This window comes from Marmota flaviventris, chromosome 2 (assembly GCF_047511675.1).
Source record: "Marmota flaviventris isolate mMarFla1 chromosome 2, mMarFla1.hap1, whole genome shotgun sequence".
NCBI lineage: Eukaryota > Metazoa > Chordata > Mammalia > Rodentia > Sciuridae > Marmota > Marmota flaviventris.
The window spans coordinates 121,343,838-121,361,359 of NC_092499.1; the positions used below are offsets into that span (position 1 = coordinate 121,343,838).

Genomic DNA, 17,522 nt, shown 5'->3' on the forward strand with positions numbered 1-17,522 from the left:
GAGAGTGTACAGTTGAGGAAGAAAGCTGTTGCCTCATGGAGACTGGGAAGCAACAAGTAAGAGAAACTGAGGGGCTGGGGTTCTCCAAATCCTCTTCAGCAGCATGTCTTCAATGACCTGACTTCCTTCCATCTAGGTCTTACCTCCTAAAGGTTCCACCACTTCTCAATAGGCCACTGGTTGAGGACCAAAGCTTCAACATAGGAGTCTTAGGGAGGATATTGAAAATCCAAACTATGGCTGGTTGTGATGATAACATCCACAGAATCTACAGTGGGGAAATACTAGTGACTTTGGGGAAAAAAATGATTTCCAGGAGGTGATGGGGGCAATAATGAAAGTGCAGTAGGTCCAGACATGAGTAGTAATTGAGGAATTGGAGATATTGGTAAAAGGCAGGTCATAAAGGAGAAGGAAGGAAGGAGAGGTCGAAGTGGAGTCTGGCTTGGGTGGGAGATTTTAGCATGACAGCCTTGAGGTTGTTTAAATGCTTATGGGAATGAGAGGGGAAAGGAATATTGATGAGTAAGCCCCTGACCACCTTTTATGAAGTTGTAGTATGTTCTCTACTCCATCCCCCTTAATCTATTCATTTTGTTCACCTTAGTGCTTACCACTTTGTCGTATAATTCATTATGTTTACATTTATTGTTTTTACCCTGCTCCAAAAAGCCAGATTCCCCCCGCCCCCGGAGTCTTTAAAAAAAATTAATTCTAAGCACCTAGAATAATATCTGGCTTATAGTAGTGCCCTATAAACATTTCTTGAATAACTGAATGAGTTTTTAAGAAGACAAGAGGAGGGACACACATTGCCATCAACATGTCCTTTGCCTCCACAGCGCTTCTACACTAATTGCCAGACACCAGGGCATCCCGCTGCTGCGGGAAAACAGGGCGAGCGAAGGACAGAGCTTGTGGGTCAACTGGATGAAAGTGGTGGGAAACACTCGATTGGTAATTTGCGCAATCTCTTTTCTATGAACTCCAGAACTGTGGTTTAAATATGGTTAAATATGTAATTCATTCGCGTTATGCACTCTCCGAAGCAGATTAGACATATCTTGTTAGATTTTCGGTACTTGCAGCCTTCCACGCCTGGCACTCGGAGGGTCCGAATAGAGCTTTGCGCTGGGGGCTAAGCCGTGCTCGCGTAGTCCCGTGTGCTTTTGTGAAGCACTTTCACTTGTACTGATTTTTGTGAGGCGGATTTCTAGGTCCTTAATCTGTGAACTGCGGTGATAAAGCAGGCGGAGGGAGGGGACTGAATCCGAGAGAGGAGGTTGTGTGGCCAAAAGCAGAGGTGGAAGCGCAGTCTAGAGAAGGGAGCTGCTTTGGGGGAGCAACCGGGCGGGGGCCGCCAGCCACATCCACACCCCTCACTACCGCCACGGAGCCCCAAACGCGCGAACAGGGCTGCGCCTGCGCGCCGGCGGGGCACAGAGCAGTGAGAGGCGAGGCCGCGGCTGGAGTCACGTGCTGCGACGGCCGCCGCCCCGCCCCTTCAAGGCCTCCCCGCCCTGCCCCGCCCCTTTCTCGGCGGGACGCTCGGAACCGCCCCGAACTGCGCAGGGCGGCCTGGGGTGAGTGTCCGCGAGGGGCGCGCGTCTCGCAGACCCGGGCGGGCCCCGGTGGGGGCTCGGGCCAGCTGGACGCGTTGCGGGGACCAAGGGGACAAAATGGCGGCGGGGTACACCCTTTCACTGCCTCCGCTCACCTGGGCGTGCTGGCGGAGCGGGCAGGGAGCGTTGCGGGGGGAGGGGAGCCGTGGCCTCTTGGGAGCGCCCTGGGGTCGGCTGAGTAGGCCTGGGGGCGGGTGGGCAGGGTCTGAGCCCGCTGGGCGGCTCCGCCGGGGTGCCGGGCACCTGGGACTGAGCACCACGCGGGTGGAGGGCTGCGTGGGAGGCTGCCTCACGGGGGTCGCTGTGGCAGCGCGTGTCGAGCCTTCTGGAATGCCCGAATTGCGAGGGGCCTGCGGAGGAGCATCCTTTCTCTGCCCTCCTTTGACAGATGATCGCTAGCATCATCTCTCATTGTCAGCCGGGTTTACCTTGCTTTCCCTGCTCCGCTGGTCTTAGCTCTGCAGGGGTGCAGGCGGGAATGGTCTCTCCATCTTACAAATGCTTACATTAGGCCTGAAGAGTTTAACCAAGGCCTCGCACCTGGGAGTGGTAGGATCCAGCCTCCTGCCTCTGCCCTTTTCCCAAATCTTCATTTGCGCCTTCCTCCCCACGTCGATTTCCAGTCGCGCTTAGGAACCTGGGTAGACTCGGAACAGGCTCCTGCGAGCAAAGGAATTGTTAGAAAGCAGGCAGAAAATCACTCCTCCAAGCAGCACCTGCTGCTGTCAAGCGGCACCCTCTGAGGCTGGGCTCCGCCTGCCTGAAAGCAGTTTCCTGTTGCTAGTGGATTATCTTTCTCCTTTGTGCCAAGTTATTGTTGATGAAAATAGCTATTCATTATAGTCATCTTACTGGATAGATCTAATTCCTTATTTGTATTGTAATTTAGTTTACAAGTCGATTTCATTCACATAAACTTTACATAAACAATTTGAGGTCTCAGGATGGGATAGGTGCTGTGCACATTTTATGAGTGGGGAAACTGGGGCTCAAAGAGATTATTACTTGCTCTAGATCACCTGGTAGTGAGATCTGGCGTTAAGCTTTCTAAACTAAGGTTGATAATCTAACCAGTATCTCATTCTGGTGCTTTGTCTCTGAATTTTCTGTTCACAATGACTATTCCTCAAACTGTTGGGTGCAGATTGATTTATAACAAATATTGAAATAATTTGAAAACTATTATCCAAAGAATTAATATTTTTAAATAATTCAAGAGTTAAAAATTTTTATTTTGGATCAAACCCGGGAACTCAGACATGCTAGACAAAAGTGATTTGGAAAGTTACCTTTGTGGGAGGAACTATGATATGGTGGCTTTGAAGGCAGACGGATCTTAGTTTCAATGCCAGTTGTACCACTCGACTTTTGGCAAATTAATTATTCAGAGCCCTGGTTTTCTCATCTGTAAAATGGATAATGTCCACCTCATAAATTTGTTAAGAGCAATAAACGAGTTCTCTGTAAAGTATTTAGAACTGCTTTTTGGTAAGCCCTTAGTAAATGCTTGCTCTTTGCCTTTTTCCCTATTCCCTTGAGCTGCATTTTTAAAATTTGGAAAGTCCAAGATCAGGATGCCTGCAAATTACATGTTTGATAATAGCCTGCTTTTTGGTTCATAGATGACACCGTCTACCTGTCTCCCTTCTGCCTCTACAGGGGCATTTATTCCATTCTTGAGGGGACTACCCTCTTGACTTATTACTTCCCAAACTTCTCACTTCCAGATACCATCACTGTGGGCTGTTGGGACATCCCAGGAGGATCACAAGTTCCAGGCTGGCCTCAGCAGCTTAATATGACTGTCTCAAAAAGTACTGGGAATATAGCTCAGTGGTAAAGTGCCCCTAGGTTCATTCTCCAGTGCTGAAAAACAAACAGACCGATGACAACAAAATAAACTCATACCTTGGGAGCTAGAATTTCAACATATATGTTTTGAGGGGACATAAAGATTGAGACCATAGTAGTATTGTTAAACACTTGCCTGTTTGTTCAACAACCATGGGATCATAATCAGGGTTTCCCTACAAATGTGCTTATAAATAAGGAATTTTGATGATTTGAGATCCCATCGATAGTGTTTTAGACAGATTTTAAAAATGTATTTCCTTTGTGTTTCATAGATATTTAAGAAATACCAAAAGATTGATTAGATAGTAAGATTTTGTTCATGCCCCATTTAACTCAGCAATGTTTTAAAGATCAGTAAGATGAAGGGACTTAAAATTCTTTTTTCACTTTCATACCTGACAACAAGCCAACCTGGCTTTAAAGGCAAAGCAAAAATCCTTTGGGAATTACATGTGAACATTCTTTAAACACTTAACCTGGCGTTATTGGGAAGTTTAACAGACTTCTCTCCAGTGGTGCAATCTGATATCCATTGTGGAATTGCCATTTTTGAAATTTTAGATGTGAAAACTAAAGATGGCTTGTACAACAATAATTAAAATAAGTAACAAAATTCTGTTTGCTGTTTTCTGCTGGATGGTAATATTGTTCATAGCCATTTTTGGTTTTCATTGGTTGATAATAGGTCTTGTGGAATATAAACAGTGAAAAGACTTATAGTCCAATAGTGGTGCCAGTCTTAAAAACATATTAGAAGGAAATGTTCTCTATGACAAACACTAAAGTTATCTTGAAGTTTTGCTAAATAGTTGCTACATTTTAATGATTTCTTCCTAAGGCACAGTTTATTATATGTATTTTGAAAACATGCAAAAACAGTAGAATAATGAGCTGCTTTGGCTAATCTGTTTGAGCAGTTACTTGCCTGTGGACAATCTTGTCTTCTAAAATCTGCTTGCTGCCAAATTGTTTTAAAGTAGATCTCAGACATCATATTTCACTTGTAAAGACTGCAATATGTTAGGTCTGCTTTTGATACAGAATAGGAAAAAGAGAGTTTTTGTATTTTCAATGGGGCATGACACTTTAAAAAAATTTTTTTTTTAGTTGTAAATGTTAGATGGACAGAATTTATTTATTTTTATATGGTGCTGAGGATCAAACCCAGTGCCTCACCCATGTCAGGCAAGTGTTCTACCACCAAGCTCTATCCCCAGCCCTGGAGCATGTTACTATTATGGGAGAAATTAAATACCTCTTGGTTGATATCAATGGCAGTATATATAGAAGTAATTGCAAACCTCATTAATAACAAGGAGTTATGAAATGTCCATATTACTCTTCAAAATATTCATTTTTACCCTAATAAGCAAAACATGGAAAAGCAAAAATTATCCATTGTTTTTGAGTATAATTGTTGAAGTACCAGACTCAGAAAGGCAAATAGATTTTCTTAAGGGTCAGAAAAGTAAGTGATAGATTTTGTGAGCATTGAAGGAGAACTCTGATTAAAGACCTTTTTTTTTTTTAACTTTTTGTCAGGTATTATTGAAACAATTCATAGATATGCTGTTCTAGCTTCAGCTGGTGATGGGCCTATATTTTTTAAAAGTAATGCTGCCGGTGATTTTCTTACTACTTTGGGTTTGCCATTTATGCCTTGTCCTTTTACAACCTGTGTACCCAAACTCAGATGAAGAGAGGTGTGCTTTTCCTGGCACTCAAGCCCATTTTCACATTTTTATCTCAAGGACTTTCAGTTATCTCCACAGACATTCTTGTACTAAAAAGGGCAGGATAAGAACAGTGAGATTTTAGTTCATCCCTGGCAGTTCATCAGAAACCTTTTGCCCAGTGAATCTTAGTAATCATTGTCTGCTCACTGATTTGTTTTAATTTTTTTTTCTGCTCCATTTCTCTGCTTGGCAATTGTTTTGCTTCAACCAAGTTTCTTAAATTTCATTTATTTGAGTACCACTGTCAGTATTTTGCCATATTTATATATTTTTTTTATTAACTGATAGTGTTACAAACTTAAGTACAAGTGGTCAATTTAAAGGAAAAAGCTATGTAAATAATAACATGAGTGATAATTATAGTAAATATGAAGAAAGTAACTGAAATTTTGAATTAGGACATAGGTTTCTTTTCCTTCTTATTTTAAAAACAACTTTGTTGAGATATATTTCATGTACCATAAAGTCCACCTGTGTACCAAAACTCAGATGAAGAGAGGTGTCCCTTTATATATATATATATATATATATATATATATATATATATATATATATTTATTTATTTATTTATTTTAGTTGTATGTGGACGCAATACCTTTATTTTTTCTTTATATGGTGCTGAGGATCAAACCCAGTGCCTCACATGTGTTAGGCGAGTGCTCCACTGCTGAGCCACAACCCCAGCCCTGACTTTAGTGGTTTTTTAATGTACTCACAGATTTGTGTATCTGTTACCACAATAAATATTATTTTTAATTTTAAAAAAATATTTATTTTTTAGTTGTAGTTGGTTGGACACATACCTTTATTTTTATGTGGTGCTGAGGATTGAACCCAGGGCCTTGCATGTGCTAGGCAGGCCCTCTACTGCTGAGCCACAACCCCAGCCCCTAATTTTATTTATTTACATATATATTTTATATATATATATATATATATATATATAATATTTGTAGTTGGACACAATAACTTTATTTAAATGTGGTGCTGAGGATCAAACCTAGCGTGTCACACAGGCTAGGTGAGCATTCTACCACTGAGCCACAACCCCAGTCCCCCCACAATAAATCTTAGAATATTTTCAACACTCCAATATGAAATCCCATAACCATTAGCATTTCTTCCCCCTTTCTGGTCCCTATCCTCCCCCATCTTATTTTCTGACCCAGCCCTAATCTGTTTTTTGACTCTCTATATTTTCTATTTAGGACATACCACTTAATGGAATCTCATAATATGTGGTCTTTTATGTCTGGTCTTTTGTATTTGGCATATTGTTTTCAAGGTTCATCCATACGGTAGTATATATCAGGAGTTCATCCCTTTTTAATCACTGAATAGTATTCCATTGTGTGGATATACCACATTTTATTTATCTATTCATCAGTTGATGGATACCTGATTGTTTCTGTTTTTGGGTATTATGAACAATGCTGGCATGAACATTCTTGTCCAAGTGTGTTTTTTAATTCTCTTTAGTTATACATGATAGTAGAATCTATTTTGACATAGACACATGGAGTATAACTTCCCATTCTCGTGGTTATCTCATACAAATAATTGTCTGGACTTATGTTTTCATTTCTCATGAGTGTACACTTAGGAGTGGAATTGTTGGATTTCATTGTAGCTTTGTGCATAACTTTGTGAGGAATTTTCAGAAGGTTTATTAAGTCAACTGTAGCATTTTATATTCTCACAGCAGTGTGTGAAGAGGATTCTAGTTTTTCTACATTCTCTCCAGCACTGGTTTTGTCTTTTTGACCATTGACTTATTGGTGAGTGTGCAGTTTCTTTTTCCAAGCATGTTATCTGTGGTATTTGTTTTGTTGTGTGTATCAACAGTTGATTCCTATTGGTGAATAGCATTATATGGATATACTACAATTTGAAAATGTATTTTTCTGTTGATGGATATTTTGAGTTTCTAGGTTTTTTTTTTTTTTCCTTTTTTGTGGTACTTGAAATTGAACCCATGGCCTCATGCAGGCTAGGCAAATACTCTGCCACTGAGCTCTGTCCCCATTTCTCTATTTTTTTGTTTCTGTTTTTGTTGTTAATTTTGATACAGGCTTTTGTTAAATTTCCTAGGTGGCCTTGAACTTGCAATCCTCCTACCTTAGCCTTCAAATAGCCAGGATTATAGGTGTGTACCACCACATGCAGCTTTGTTTTGTACTATTTTGAATGAAACTGCTGTGAATATTTATATATAGGTCTTTGTGTGAAAAATATGTTTTTATTTCTCTGGGCAAATACCTAAATTTCATTCATTTTTATAGATGAGAATACTGTTACTTAGAAGTTAGATGAAAATTTCAAGATTATGTAGCAAGTGATTTGGTTGATTCCAATGATGATTTATACTCTTTCCACTATAAATTTTTCCCCAACTTTTTTCTTTTTTTCTGGTACTGGGGATTGAACTCAGAGGCACTCAATCACTGAATATTTCCCCAACTTTTAGAGGGAAAGAATACACACAGAGTTGACTGGGAGTCCAGGTGAAGATCTCTGTCAGCTGGGATGTAAGAGTAGGCTTCATGGCTTCCAGTGGAGTGCTTGCCTTGCACTTGCAGGCTTGGCTTCAATTTCTTGTGCTACTTAAAAAAAAAAAAAGGCAGGTTTCATGAAGATTACTTTTGAGCTAGCTTTCAAGAGTTGGTAGACTTTGAATATATAGCGAGTGGAAAGAAAGTAATAAGGAGGGCAAAAATTCTATAGCAAGGGCTGTTTATGATCATTAGTAAGTATTTAATTAATACCTGCTCAGTGCTAGGCACTGTTCTATGTTCTGGGGCTATAGTGGTAACAAAATCAGTAAGCATCATTGAGCTTACATTCTTGTAGGAGGAGACAGTACCATCAGTAAATATATAATGTAAGGGAAGATGAAAAATAGATGAGGTGTCAGTCCCCCCAGTTTTATTAAGGTATAAATGACAAAAGTTATATGTATCTACAGTACATTCTATAGGAATGTATATGGCTGTGAAATGATTAAATCAAGGTAATTAGCTTCAGTTACCACACAGACCTTTTTTTTTTTTTGTGGTGAGAACATTTAAGATCTAATCTCTTAGCAATTTAAAATTATACAATGTATTATTAGTTACAATCTCCATGCTGTACTATAGATTTCTAGAATTCATTGATCCTGTCTTAACTGAAACATGCCATTTAATCATTTAAATTTAACCATTTAACCAGCATCTCCCCATTTCTCCATCTCCTCCCCCAGTACCTAGTCACCACCATTCTACTTTCTGTGTCTATGAGTTAATTTATTTTTTTTAAAGATCTATATGTAAGTGAGATCATATACAGTGTTTATCTTTCTGTGTCTGGCTTATTTCACTGCATAATATCTTCCATATTCATTTGCATTGTTGGAAATAGTGATTTCCTTCATTTTATGGTTAAATAGTATTCCATGCATGTATTCATCCATTGATGATCTTATATCTTGGATTTGTGAATGATGCTGACATGAACATGGGATTTTTAGATTATCTCTTTGACATATGGATTTCATTTCCTTTGGATATTGTTCTAGTCAGTTTTCTCACTGCTGTGACTAAAAAACCCTGACCAGAACAACTATAGGAGTTAATTGAGGGCTCATGGTTACAGAGGTGTCAGTCCACAGACAGCTGGCTCCATTCCTCAGGGTTCAAATGAGGTTGAATATCATGGTGGAAGAGTGTGGTAGAGGGAAGTGGCTCATATGACGATTAGGAAGCAGAGAGAGACTTTACTTGCCAGATATAAAATATATATCATATCCCAAAGGCATGGCCCCAGAGACCCACCTCTCCCAGCTACACTCTACCTGCCTTCAGTTACCATTCAGCTAATCCCATCAGGAGATTAATTTACCAATTAGGTTAAGACTTTCATAACCCAATCACTTCTCTTCCAGACCTTCTTGCATTGTCTCACATGTGAGCTTTTGGGGACATCTCACATCCAACCCATAACAGATATATAACCAGAAGTGGGATTCCTGGATCATATGGTCATTTTATTTTTAATGTTTTGAGGAACTTTGTACTGTTTTTCGTAAAGGCTGTGCTAATTTACATTCCTACCAGTGGTGTACGAATTTGTTTTTCTCCACATCCTTGCCATTATTTGTTATCTTTTTATCTTTTTGATAATAGCCAATCTAACAGGTGTGGAGTGAGATGTCATTATGGTTTTAATTTGCATTTCCCTGATTATTAATGATATTGAGCATTTTTCATATACCTGTTGGCTACTTGAGTGTCTTCCTTTTGGCACCATCTATTCAGGTCCTTTGCCATCTTTTAATTTTTTTTTTTTGTAGTTTGTAGATGGACAGAATGCCTTTATTTGTTTATTTTTATGTGGTGCTAAAGATTGAACCCAGTGCCTCACAATGCTAGGCAAGTGCTCTGCCACTGAGCTATAGCGCCAACCCTCCTTTGCCCATCTTTTAATTTGGTTATTTGCTTTCTTAGTGTTGAGTTTTTGAGTTTCTTGTCTATTTTGGATATTAACCCTTATCAGAAGTATGGTTTGTAGATATTTTGTCATGCTCTGTAGGTCAGTTTTTTGCTCTGTTTTCTTTGCAGGAGCTTTTTAGTTTTATTCAATCCTATTTGTCAACTTTTGTTATCTGTGCTTTTGGGGTCATACCCCCCAAAATTATTGTCAGGAAGCTTTTCTGTTATGCTTTTTTCCATAAATTTCATAGTTATGGGCCTCACATTTCAGTCTTTTGATCTATTTTGAGTAGATGTTTGTGTATAGTGACAGATAGATACTTGCATATTCCAGCGCTATACATGAAAGACACTCTTTTCTCCAGTGTTGATTCCTTTGTTGAAAATCTAGATATGTGAATTTATTCTGGGTTCTACTTTCTGTTTCATTGGGTTATGTCCGTTTTTATGCCAGTACCATGCTTTTTTGGTTACTTTACATATTTATAGTATGTTTTGAAATCATGCATTGTGTGTGATGACTCTAGCTTTGTTTATTTTGCTGAGGATAGCTTTGGATGTTTGAAAATTTTTGTGGTTCCACTCTTAGGAGTGCTTTTTCTAATTCTATAAATAATGTCCTTGATATTTTGATGGGAATTGCACCAAATCTATAAATCACTTTTGTTAGTCATAGGCATTTCAACAATTTTAATTCCTCCCATCCATGAATCTAGGATGTTTTTCCAGTTTTTTGTGTCCTGTTCAATTTCTTTCAATAGTGTTTTGTAATGTTCACTGAAGAGATTAGTTACTTCCTTGGATAAATTCATTCCTAGGTACTTTTTTTTGGGTAGCTACTCTGATTGGGATTGCTTTTTTCATTTTTTTTCTCAGAAATTTTGTTATGATATATAAAATGCTGTTGATTTTTTTTTTTGAGGGGACGAGTACTGGGGATTGAACTTAGGGGCACCCGACCACTGAGCCACATCCCCAGCCAGCCCTGTTTTCTATTTTATTTAGAGACAGGGTCTCAGTGAGTGCTTAGTGCTTCCCCATTGCTGAGGCTGGTTTTAAACTGTGATTCTTCTGTCTCAGCCTCCTAGCCGCTGAAATTATAGGTGTGTGCCACTGTGCCTGGCTTGATTTTTGTATTATGCAATTTTACTGAATTTAGTATTTCTAACATTGCTTTTTGGTTGAGTCTTTAGGTTTTTTTTTTTATATGTAGGTTTTTCTTAAATATGTCTTCTACAAGCAGATAATTTGACTTATTCTTTTCTGTTTGGATATCCTTTATTTAAACCTTTCCTTATTTCTCTGAAAGAGTTCCAATATTATGTTGAATAAGAGTAGTGAAAGTAGATATCTTTGTCTTGTTCCTGATATTTGAAGAAATTATTTCAGTCTTTCCCCCATTCAGTCTGATGTTGGCTATGGATTTGTCATATGTAGCCTTTATTGAGTGGTCTATATCTAATTTGTTGAGGATTTTTACATGGAACAATGTTGGATTTTATTGTATGTTTTTCTATATTTATTGAGACATTCATATGATTTTTTGCCCCTCATTCTGTGGATATGAAACTATGTTTATTGCGTTCAATCTTGCATCTCTGGGATAAATCCGACTTGATCTTGTGGTGTAATCTTTTTGATGTGCTGTTGGATTCAGTTTGCTGGTGTTTTGTTGAGAATTTTTGCATTTATGTTTGTCAAGGAATTGGTCTGTAGTTTTCTATTTTTGTTTTGTCCATGTTTGGTTTTGGTATTAGAAATTCTTGTCTCATAGAATGATTGGAAGAATTCTCTCTCTGAAGTTTTTGGAGTAGTTTGAGAAGAATTGGTGGTAGTCCTCCTCAAAAGTTGGATAAAATTCAGCAGTGAAGCCCTCCAGTCGTAGGATTTTCTTTGTTGGGATACTTTCAATTATCAATATAATTTTTGTTATTCATTATTGGTTCATTAGGTTTTCTGTGTCCTCATGGTTCAATTTTGGCGTGTTATATATATTCAGACGTTGATTTCACCACTTTTAGTTTTTCCAAGTTGTTAATAATAGTCTCTAATGATCCTTTGTATTTTCTGTGGTATAGGTTGTAATACCATTCTGATTTTATTTATTTGAGCCTTTTTTCTTGGTTAGTCTAGCTGAAGGTTTGCCTATTTTTTTCATCTTTACAAAATATCAACATTGTTTCATTGGTCTTTTATATTTTTTAAAAGTCTCTATTTTTTGCTCTGATGTTTGATATTTCCTGACTTTGACTAATTTTGGGTTTGGTTTGTTCTTCTAGTTCCTTGAGTTGCATTATTAGGTAGGAATTATTTGGAATCTTTCTTTTTTAATGAAGGTGTTGATTGCTATAATTTCTCTCTTAGTATTGCTTTTGCTGTATCCCATGGATTTGGTATGCTATATTTTCATTTTTATTCAAGAAAAATTTTAAATTTTTCTTTTGATTATTCATTGACCCATTGGTTGTTCAAGAGCATAGTGCTTAATTTCCAAATATTTATATAATTTCTAGAATACCTCTTGTTGACGTCTAGCTTTATTCCATTGTGGTTAGAGAACAGGTGTGATGTGATTTGGATTTTAAACAATTTGTGAGGCTTGTTTTGTGGCTTAACATGTGGTGTGTACTATATAGCTATAATCCAGGTGGACAGAGTCCCAAGATGGAACTGTGCAGCAGGATCCTGGATGGGTGAGAGCACAACATGGTTTGGACTTGTCCTCTGGGGCAGTACAGTAATATAGGTAATCCAGAAGCTACCAGACAAGATTCAGGGTCTGTGAGGGCCATAGGCTTTTCCAGCAGTAGATGCTTTAGGGAATCCACTGAGGCCTCCTGCTTACCCATTCCCCACTCATTGTTGATTTCCATTTGTTGTATGTTTTAGAATTGGTAGTTTGATGCCTCCAATTTTATTCTTTTTTGTTTAAGATTCTTTTACTGTTTAGGGTCTTTTGTAGCTCCATACAGATTTTAGGATTTTTTTCCCCTTTTTTGTGACATTGAAATTTTGATAGGGATTACATTGAATCTGTAGACCATTTTGGGTAGTATGGATATTTTAACAATGTTAGTTTTTCTATTCCATAAACATGGGATATCTTTCCATTTATTTGTTATCTTCAATTTATCTCATCAGTATTTTATAGTTTTTAGTATAGGGATCTTTTACTTCTTTGGTTAGATTTATTCGTATTTTCATTGTTTTTTGATGCTATTGAAATGGAATTGTGGTTTTGATTTCTTTTTTGGATAGTTCATTGTTAATATATAGTAATAGTGTTAGTAAACACTTGATTTTTTTGTATATTGATTTTGAGTCTTGCAACTTTTCTGAATGTATTTGTTCTAACAGTTTTTTTTTGGTAGAGTCTAGAGTGTTTTCTATAAATAACTACATGTACACCCACACACTCTTCATCTTCAGATATGGTTTTACTTTTTTCCAGTGTGAATGCTGTTGTTTTTTTTTCCCCCATTGACTAATTGCTCTGGCTAGGATTTCTATATTGAATAGATTTGGTGAGAGTGGGCATCTTTGTCTTGCTCTTGATCTTTGAGGAAATCAGTTTAGTTTTTCACTTAAGATGTTTAACTGTGGGCTTATCCTAATATGACCTTTATTATATTGAGATTCATTCCTTTGATACTTAAATTTTTGAGAGTTTTTAATCATGAAAGTATGTTGAATTTTGTTAAATGCTTTTTTCTGCATTTACTCATATGATCATAAGATTTTGTCCTTTATTTTGTTAATATGGTATATCATATTTATTGACTTAAGTGTGTTGAAATATTCTTGAATCCCAGGGATAAATCCCATTCCATGACTTATGTTTCTTTTTTTTTTTTCCAACTAGTTTTACTAGAGGTTTGTTGAGTGTTTTTTTTTTTCTTAATATATGTAGGTGGACACAATACCTTTATTTTATTATTTTTTTTAAAGAGAGAGAATTTTTTTTTTGAGAGAGAGAATTTTTAAAATATTTATTTATTTTTTTTTTAAGTTTTCGGCTGACACAACATCTTTGTTTGTACGTGGTGCTGAGGATCGAACCCGGGCCGCACGCATGCCAGGCGAGCGCGCTACCGCTTGAGCCACATCACCAGCCCCAAGAGAGATAATTTTTTTAAAAATTTTTTAATATTTATTTTTTAGTTTTTGGTGGACACATCTTTATTTTTTTTTTTTTATTTTTATGTGGTGCTGAGGACTGAATCCAGTGCTTTGTGCAAGCTAGCTGAGTGCTCTACCATTGAGCCACAGCCCTAGCCCCCTTGTTGAGTATTTTTGAATCTGCATTCATTAGGGATATTGGCCTGTAATTTTATATTTTGTAATGCCCAAATCTGACTTTGTTATTATACTAATGCTGGCCTCACGAAACAAGTTTGGAAGTTCCCTCCTCTTTATTGGAAGGAGTTTGAAAACATTCTTTAAATGTTTGGTAGAATTTAGCATTGAAGCCAGTGTGATCCTGAGCTCTTCTTTGTTGAGGTTTTTCTTTCTTTTTTCTTTTTCTGTGATGCTTGGGATTGAAACCAGGGTCTTGTACATGCTAGGCAAGTTCTCTATGACTGAGCTATACTCCAGCCTGAGATTTTTTTTTCCTGACCCCCACCCCCCCTAATACTGGGAATTGAACACAGTGGTGCTCCACCACTGAACAGTATCCCCTGTGAGGGCCCCCTCCCACACTTTTTTTTTTCCCCCTAAAACTTGTGATCCTTCTGCTTCAGCCTCCCCAGTCAGTAGTATTATAGGCATGTGCCATTGTACTCAGTTGCAGCCTGAGTTTTTAAACTATTGATTTAGTCTCTTTTGTTATGGTAAATTTTTCTTCTTCTTTTTTTTTTTTTAAGAGAGAGAGAGAGGATTTTTTCATATTTATTTTATTTTTTTAGTTTTCGGTGGACATAACATCTTTATTTTGTTTTTATGTGGTGCTGAGGATTGAACCCAACGCCCTGCGTGCATGCCAGGCGAGCCACTTGAGCCACATCCCCAGCTCTTTTTATTTTTTTAAAAATATTTTTTAGTTGACAATGGGTTTTTATTTTATTTATTTATATTTGATGCTGAGAATCGAACCCAGTGCCTCACACATGCTAGGCAAGTGCTCTACCTCTAAGCCACAACTTCAGCTCCTAAATTTTTCTTCATGATATATACTTGGCATGTTGTGTTCATCTCAGAATTTATCCGTTTCTAAGTTATTCATTTTATTGGTATATCATTGTTCATAGTAGTCTCTTCTAATCTTTTGTATTTCTGTGGTATCAGTTGTAGTGTCTCTCATTTATAATTTTGCTTATTTGATTCTTTTTTTTTTTTTGGTACTGGGGATTGAATTCAGAGGCATTTGACTACTGAGCCATATCCCCAGCCCTGTTTTGTATTTTATTTAGAGACAGGGTCTTGCTGAGTTACTTAGCGCCTTGCCATTGCTGAGGCTGGCTTTGAACCCACTATTCTCCTGTCTCAGCCTTCCTAGCCGCTGGGATTACAGGTGTGCGCTCCTGCTTGTGGCTTATTATTTTGTTTTCTTAGTCTAGCTAAAGGGTTTTCAATTTTGTTTATCTTAAAACAAAAACAAAAACAAAAAACAACTTTCAAAACCATTGATCTTTCTCTTGTTTTTCTATGATCTGTTTAATTGATTTCTACTCTGATGTTTATTATTTCCTTCTTTCTGCTCACTGTGGGTTTATTTTATTCTTGTTCTAGTTCCTTGAGTTGTAAAATTAGATGCTTGATATTTCTTATATATGTGTTCGTGTGTGTGTGTGTGTGTGTGTGTGTTTGTATATGCATATATACACAAGTTGTAGATGGACATAGTATCTTTTTTTAAAAATATTTTTTATTTTTTAGTTGTAGTTGGATACAATACCTTTATTTCACTTATTTATTTTTATGTGGTGCTGAGGATCGAACCCAGGGTCTTGCACGTGCGAGGCGAGCGCTCTACCGCTGAGCCACAACCCCAGCCCAGTATCTTTATTTTATTTATCTTTTTATGTGGTGCTGAGGATCTAACCCAAGGCTTCACATGTGGTGGGCAAACAATTCACAACTGAGCTACAACCCCAGCCCCTCTTTTTCTTTCTTTTTTTTTTTAATATTTGTTTTTTTAATTTTATTTTTATGTGGTGCTGAGGAACTAGCCCATTGCCTTACAGGTACTAGACAAGTGCTCTACTGCTGAGCCACAACCCCAGACCCCTGTTATTTTTTAATATAGGCATTTTGCTATAAAATCCCTTTTAAAGCTGTATTTGTTATATCCCTTATGTTTTGGTCTATTTTCATTTCATTTGCCTCAAAATATTTAAGCATTTCTTCTTTTGAATTCTTCTTTGACCCATTGATTGTTGAGGAGTGTTATTTTCACATATTTGTGAATTTTCAATTTTCTTCCTGTTATTGATTTCTACTTTCATACCAGTGTGGCCATGAAAAAATTTAATACCTTGCAAATCTTCTTGAATTTGTTAAGATTTATTTTGTGGCCTAACATGGTCTATCCTAGGAAATGTGCCATTTTTGCTTGACAATAATGTGTATTCTGCTGTTTCAAGTGGAATATTTTGCATTTGTTTGTTAGGTTCATTTGGTTTACAGTATTGTTCAAGTTCATTGTTACCTTGTTGATTTTTATACCTGATCTAACCTTGTTTAAAATAGGATATTGAAACCCCCTACTGTTAATTGTTGTAATGTTCTCTTCAATTATGTTAATTTTTTCCTGTATCTTCAGGTGCTCTGATTTTGGACTTATATTTATAATTGTTATGTACTCTTGATTAATTTACTTCTTTTTTTCATTTTTTAGTTGTAGATGGACACCATATCTTTATTTATTTATTTATTTTTATGTGGTGCTGAGGATCAAATCCAGGATCAAACATTCAAGGTGAGCGCTCTACCGCTCAGCCATAACCACAGCCCTGATTAATTGACTTCTTTATCATTATATGTTGACCTTTTTGTGGCAGTTTTTGGCTTAAAGTCTTTTTTTGTCTGATGAAAGTATAGCTACCTTTGCTTTCTTTTGGTTACCATTGGCATGGATAACTGTTTCTATCCCTTTGCTTTCAGCCTTATGTGTGTTCTGAAAGCTAGTCTCTTATAGCAAGCATGTCATTGGATCTTTAAAAAAAAATCCGTTTAGTTATTCTATGTCTTTTGTTTAAGGAATTTAATCCACTTACACTTAAAAGTAATTACAATCAGGAAAGGACTTACTACCATTTAGTAATTGTTTTCTGACAGTTTTGTAGTTTCTGTTAAATTCTTCCTCTCTTGATGTCTTCTTTTGTGATTTGATTATTTTTGCTGTGTATGCTTTGATATTTTTGTCTATCTACTACATTTTTTCCTTGTGGTTGCCATGAGTTTACATGAAACATCTTATAGTTATTAGTGTATTTTAAGAGTGATAACAGCTTAACTTAAATTACACATGAAAACTATATTGTAACTTCTCTCTTCACATTTTATGTTAGTGATATCACAAATTATATTTCTTATACATTGTGTATTCATTACTAATTACTGGAGTTACACTTTATGTTTTGTTTAGTTATTTAGAGACAGGATCTTGATATGTTGTCCAGGCTGGCCTTGAACTTCTGGGCTGAAGTGATTTTCTATCTCAGCTGCCCAAGAAGCTGGAACCAAGGGTGTATGTCACTCTACCTGGCTTATTGTTTTTATTTTTTATTACTATTTTTGGGATACAGGGGTTAAACTCAGGGCTTTCACATTCTAGGCAAGCAGTGAGCTACATCTGCAACCTTTTTTTAAATTTCAAGACAAGGTCTCCTTAAGTAGCC

The 17,522-nt window shown here is 37.1% G+C and overlaps 1 protein-coding gene across 5 annotated transcripts in view; it reads left to right on the top strand.

The window, feature by feature from the left end:
- Positions 1-1,508: 1,508 nt before the first annotated feature.
- Scaper (S-phase cyclin A associated protein in the ER) overlaps positions 1,509-17,522 on the top strand; it is a 454,707-nt gene continuing 438,693 nt past the window's right edge. For 2 of the 5 annotated variants that reach the window (XM_027925223.2, XM_071608497.1), the window contains exon 1: positions 1,509-1,583. The gene's annotated coding sequence lies outside the window, so the exon portion shown is untranslated. Of the gene's footprint in view, positions 1,584-6,651; positions 6,991-16,519; positions 16,601-17,522 lie in introns of those variants that run through there. The other 3 variants (XM_071608494.1, XM_071608493.1, XM_071608495.1) reach the window with 3 other exon arrangements.